This window comes from Chamaea fasciata, unplaced genomic scaffold (genome assembly GCF_029207755.1).
Source record: "Chamaea fasciata isolate MVZ Bird 193981 ecotype frontalis unplaced genomic scaffold, bChaFas1.0.hap1 SCAF_350, whole genome shotgun sequence".
In the NCBI taxonomy this organism is placed as follows: domain Eukaryota; kingdom Metazoa; phylum Chordata; class Aves; order Passeriformes; family Sylviidae; genus Chamaea; species Chamaea fasciata.
In genome coordinates, this window is record NW_027094435.1 from 1 (window position 1) to 5648 (window position 5648).

The window sequence follows — 5648 nt, forward strand, 5'->3', positions numbered from 1 at the left end:
GCGGCACGCCGCAGGCTGGCTGCGAACAGCGGCTAGGCGTGGTTTCCGAGCTCTCCACAAGCAGAGAAGCTGTTTGCAGCACGGAAAGTGCTTCTCCTAGCCTGGGAAGCGAGAAAACGCCGTTTGGCCGCGCCTAGTGCTCTCTCCGGCGGTATGCTGCAGGCTGGCTGCGAACAGCGGCTGGGCGCGGTTTCCCTGCTCTCCAGAAGCAGAGAAGCTCCTCCAGCACCGAAAGTGCATTTTCGGGGCTGGGAAGCAAGATTTCACTTATTCATTATCTGCAGTGCGCTTACCTGCTCGGCGTACTTTGCGGCGGCTGAGATCCTCGAGGAGCGGCAGACACGCGTCTCCCGGGCCGGGAAGCGTGGCCTCGCTGTTTCGTCACTTCCGGTGCTCCTGCCGTGCTTGCAGCGCTGTGCAGAGGCGGAGGAGCTCGAGGAGCGGCGGCCACGCCTCTCCGGGGCCGGGATTGGAGAAGTCGCTTGTTCGTCACCTGCCGTGCGCCTGCCGTGTTCGGTGTGCTCTGCAGTGGTAGAGAAGCTCGAGCAGCTGCGGCCGCGCGTCTCCTGGGCCCGGAACCGAGAACTCGAGCCCGATGAGGAGTGTCTGCTTCTGCTTTTAACTTGTGGAAAGTTCAAAGCCTGTGGCTGTAAAATTAGCAGCAATACTGGTGCCTTCTTTTATCGCTCATGGTCACTGGCCAGCAGGGAACAAGAAGTGTCCCAGGACTTGTTGGTGCCCTGGCAGAGACAGAAGCAGCAAATGGTGTTGAGAGAATTTCTGGGAGTGCATGTGGGATCCTGGTTTTCTTGATAGCTTGAGAAAGGATCTGAACAGAAAAAAATATCTTTCTTTTTACAGGAGAATCTGATGTGGAACATGGGACCAGGATGACTTGCTGTGACTTCTTGAAAGCTGGAAAGAAGGCAATGTTAATCTTTTTGGCTAGAGGCAAAGTGTCTGCAAAGCCTTGGAAGAAGCCTATGCCAGGTAAGTGAGGACACCAACAGGAAAACACCTGGAGGCTGTGATGTGATTTCACGGAGGGTTATGGATTCCTGTCTCAAATGTCCATGTGTCAGTAGGGCTGGATCCAAGTGCCCCGGTGGAGAGGCAGGGTTTTCCTGCATTCCAGCTTTTTAGTGGCTGGAGTTTTGCCCAAGGAAGAGCAGCATCCTGATTTTGCTGCCATGTTCAGTCAGCACAGAGCTGTTGGGTGCCTCCGTCCAGGAGCAGCAGGAGCCTGGATTTCTGTCCCTGGGATTGCCTTGCTGTCCAAGACGGGGGCTGAAGGTGAGGGGCAAGGCAGGCCTGGGAGCTCTGGGAGTCAGGAGTGCCAGGCCTTTCATCTCCTGGTGCTGCTCAGGTGTTCACCAGAGGGTTTTTTGACGGCCTTTGGCTTTCTGGATGGAAGCAAAAGGGTCCTTTCCCCTCCCTGCCTTCTGTCATTCCCAGGTCAGCCCCTGCTCTTTTCTGGCAGGCTAAATAGCCTCAGGAGTGGGCCGAGGAAGTGCTGCCTGATCTGTGAGGTTCCACAGGAGATGGGAGCAGGCTTTGCGCAGAGGTTCAAGCAGCTTGGGACTTCCTGAAGGCCTGAGGCCTGAAGCAGAGTCTTGAGGCAAAGCTGACCTCTGGGTGAGCCTTCAACCCAGATGTTGTGTTTGTATCCTGTCGGCAGTGCGGTAGCCAGGATCATTAGTGTTCTGGGCTAGGTCCGTGCTCATTAGTGAAACATGGCTTGACCTTTCTGTGTTCAGAGGCCGGACAGGGCCCTGAGATGAGTCCTGTGGCCTTGTTGGGAGGAGCGGGGCCAAAGGCAGCTCCTGCATTGCTCCTGAAGCCCTGGCCAGGCTTTGGGGCGACGCCGGAGGAGGCTGAGCCCAGCTGTTCCCACCGTGGGAGTTGTGTGCGCCTGTTTATTGCAGCATTTGCCCGACCTGGGCCCTGTCCCGGCACAGCCGGAGCCTCTTGGCCTGCGGGCGGACGCATCCGCGGGAATTGCCAGTTCTGGGGGGGCTCTCCAGGGCTGGGTTGTGACAGGGGATTCCCAGCTGCTGGGGGTAAGGCTCAGGGTCCCTGGTGCTGGATCTCAGTCCCTGTAGGTCACCTTGGGTAGCAGTGCTGGGGAGCATTGCTGAGCTTCTCCTTGGGAGGTTCTTGGCTGCTCTGAGCTGTCGCCAAAGACCCTGAGCTCCTGAGGTTGGTGTCTGTGTCTTTGGTGCTGACCCTGCCCCCTGGCCAAGCTACTTTGGAGGGTTTGAAGGGTCTAGGGCTGAGTGCCCTTTGGGCAGTTTGCTGCCAGCCTGGTGTGCTCCTGGAAGTGCCGCTGACCTGCCAGGACTGAGGAGCTGCTGGCTGGGTGCTGGTTCTGTTCTGCAGTGGGAGCAGGTAGCCCCAGGGATACAGGGGGAAAATGGGCTGCTGAAATTAAGGAAACAACATGCTTCTAACAGCAGCTACTTTCTTGTGTACATAAAGCTACAGTTCCAGTTTCTAGCACTACTCTTCATGGGTACAGGTGTCTCTCTCGGTCGGCTAAGTTATTTCTCCATCAGGCGGGCAGGCAGGAAGGCAGGAACGCACGCACACATCTTTCAGGGCACTTAATTGGTTAAGTGTCCATCACCGTGCTATGTGTCTCCTATCTGAGTTTTGCATTTCTTGGAGAGGCTTTCCTAGGCTCTTATTTTTAGAGCTGTTGTTGTTCCTGTAGCCTTGATGAATTCCTGCGAACTCTGGAAAAGAAGACTGCAGGTGTCATCTTCACTACAAACAGTTTGGCTGATACAGGAAATGGCCCAAGTTATTCAGACACATTGCTACACCGGGAGGGCTTAGAGAGAAACCTGGAGATGGGTTGTGGGAGCCTGAAGTGGGATCTTCTCCCCTGCCGACCCTTGATACAAGGGCAGTAGGGAGATGCATGTTTCCATTAAGCAGGGGATTGCTTGGGCAAATCAACAGGGCTCTGGAAAGTCAATGAACGTATAGGAGTTTTGTTCTAGTCTTTTGTTCTTTTGTTCTAGGAGCACCTTCTGTCCTAAAGTAAACAAGCAGCATTTGCTGCAGAGAAGCTCTTTCCAGCACGGAAAGTGCTTCTCTTAGCCTGGGAAGCGAGAAAGCATCTGTTGGCCTCACCTAGTGTTCTCGGCGGCTGTACGACCTTCCGAGCGGTGCCGCCTCTCCCGCTGTGGGCGGGCTGTGGGTCTCAGAGCCAGGGATCAGGATCACTGCGGACGGCACGAGCCTCTCCTGCTCCGCCTGCAGCCGGTGCTGCGCTGGGGTCCTGCCGGAGGTCTGGGCACGAGAGGACGGCGGTGGCGATTTCTTTGTGCTGTCTGGAACGGGCCAGGGTGCAGGCAACACCCGTGCTGGTACCAGGACCCCCCAAACCCCACCGCTCCCCGCGGTGCCTAGGAATTGTTGTCCAGCGTAGGGAGAAAATTCTTTATGAGAAAACTCAAAACTCAAGGATATGGGGTCTGAGGAGAGATGAGAGATTGTGGTATAAATTCAAGACGCATTGGGAAAAATAAATTTATGCAACAGCTCACTTCCTCTCCCAGACTGGCTTCTGTGTGATCGTCTGTGACTCCAACTGATCAGATGGGATTTTCAGCTTGTGGGGCTATAATGACGTGCCAGATTCTAAGCATGACAGAAAATAATGGGAGAACTCTCTGGCTCAGGCAGTGGAGCCTCTCAGTAGTGTCCCAAAGGTACAGCAGTACCCAGTATCTCTGACTGCAATTTGAGAGGTCCCAGCACAGCCCCTCTGTAGTGTTCCTGTGAAGCTGGCGTTTCCCAGCATCCCTGACCAGGGTTTGGGGGTCCCAGCACAGGTCCCTCGGCACATCCTGCTGCTTCTCCAAGTCCCGTTTAAACAGGATGGGGTTTTTTTGGGGTAGGAGCAGCCAAAACCAGCAGAACTGGCATTAACCACTTTCTCGAGGAATTTCTCTTTTCTTCCTCACCAAATTCCCACTGTCAAAACCACGCCTGAGGCTCAGCTCCCCATCCCCTCAATCTCTCCAAGGAACTGGGCTTGAATTTCCCAATCCAGCAGGGCAGAAATACTGTTGTCCTTATTGTATATCCTAATTGCAGTAATTGCTTAAGAAGTAATTGAAAGACATTAAAGGAATAAAGAGAAATTAAATAAGAGCTGCCAGCTCCAAGGGCCATCCCAGGGTTGCTCAAACCCCTTATCAGTGATTTGCTTTAATTAACCAACTCAGAGTAATTAACACCACATTGATATAGCATGATTCTTTTTAAATTGAGTTATAGATAACTACTGCAGAATGTAAAAACCTTTTTAAGCCCGGAAACTCTTTTAAGACATATACAGGCCACAGCTGCAGACAATGTCTAGGGATTCAGGGGGAAAAAGCCAAAGTTTTCAATCTTTAGCATCTTCCACTATGTCATCGTTGCCAATAAACATGGCTTCAGCCTCAGGAAGACACGGAGAGTCAGAGATTTTGCAGATCCTGGTCCCACCTCAGCCTTTCAGCAGGTACAGTCTGCAAGGAGAGAAAAGAAAATGGGTCAGAATGAACCGCCTACTTGCACAAAATCGTCATCATTCATAAAGCATTAGGTAGAGCTGGAAGAACTTCCCCAAAGGCCCGTTTCCCTGTGGACTGAGGGCGCCAAGTTCAAGCACAGGCTGGACCTGCCATGGGCAGACTATGGAAACCCCAGAATAAAAGCTACTTCGCCAAATCCATAAAGCATTCCAAAATCAGGCTCCTGGGATGTGACCATCTCCTCTCTCACCTTGAAACATCCAGAATGAGATCTGTTGCTGTTGAGCAGCATTCAAAAACTTGTTAGAGCAGAAACTGCCTCACAAATTACACTCAAGTAATGTAAGCTCCTCTGGCTTGCAGGTAAGTCAATAACAAAATGTTTTAGTTACCTGACCAAAAAAGGATCTGAGACCATCACTATGGACTGAATTGGAGCACTACATCAAAACAGAAAAGCTTCTCACCTCCATCTTCACTGGCCTAAGAGATACAGTGCCTACCAGTGAGGCAGAATGGGCAAATTCATTCCAAGTTTTTGGAGAAGACTTTAAAACTCACAGTAGTAAAGCTAAGTAGTGTTGGGTAACAAAACAAAAACAAAACAAAACAAAAAAAACAAACAACCCAGAAACCTTTTTGAGATTATTCTTGCTTAATACAACTGCTTGCTTTTATTGAAAAACACTAGGTGGAACACTCGATCGGTAGGAGAAACACTGACAATTAGTTGGATGCACAGAAAAGCAAACTCACCCAAAATAGCTGCATTCACATCAAAAAACCTGCTGAAATAATTGCTCAAATATATACCAAGCCTTGCTTAAAGGAGTGTGGCCATCAGCCTGGTTTGGTTTGCCTCCCTTTGAAGTTGTCAAACAACTGATCTTCAACACCTCATGCAAAAGCATTTATCTAATGCTGCAAAAAAGCCTTTTCTTAGATCATATTTTAGCCCAAAAAGACCCCACCAAACTAACAAGTCACCACATACAGTTCTTGAGTCATTCCTGTCTTTGAACACAAATCAAGCTAAAGCTATGGAGACAAGAAAAAGCAACTTAATGCTGCTCCTTTGCAAATTACAGAATCACAGGGAGGTTTCTCATTAGCTTA

General features: G+C 51.1%; 1 long non-coding RNA gene across 1 annotated transcript; it reads left to right on the top strand.

The window, feature by feature from the left end:
- Positions 1-592: 592 nt before the first annotated feature.
- Positions 593-3250, top strand: LOC136305294 (uncharacterized). Its single transcript, XR_010725228.1, has 3 exons — positions 593-765; positions 862-990; positions 3027-3250. It is a non-coding gene; the product is annotated as an uncharacterized lncRNA (long non-coding RNA).
- The last annotated feature ends 2398 nt before the right edge of the window (positions 3251-5648 follow it).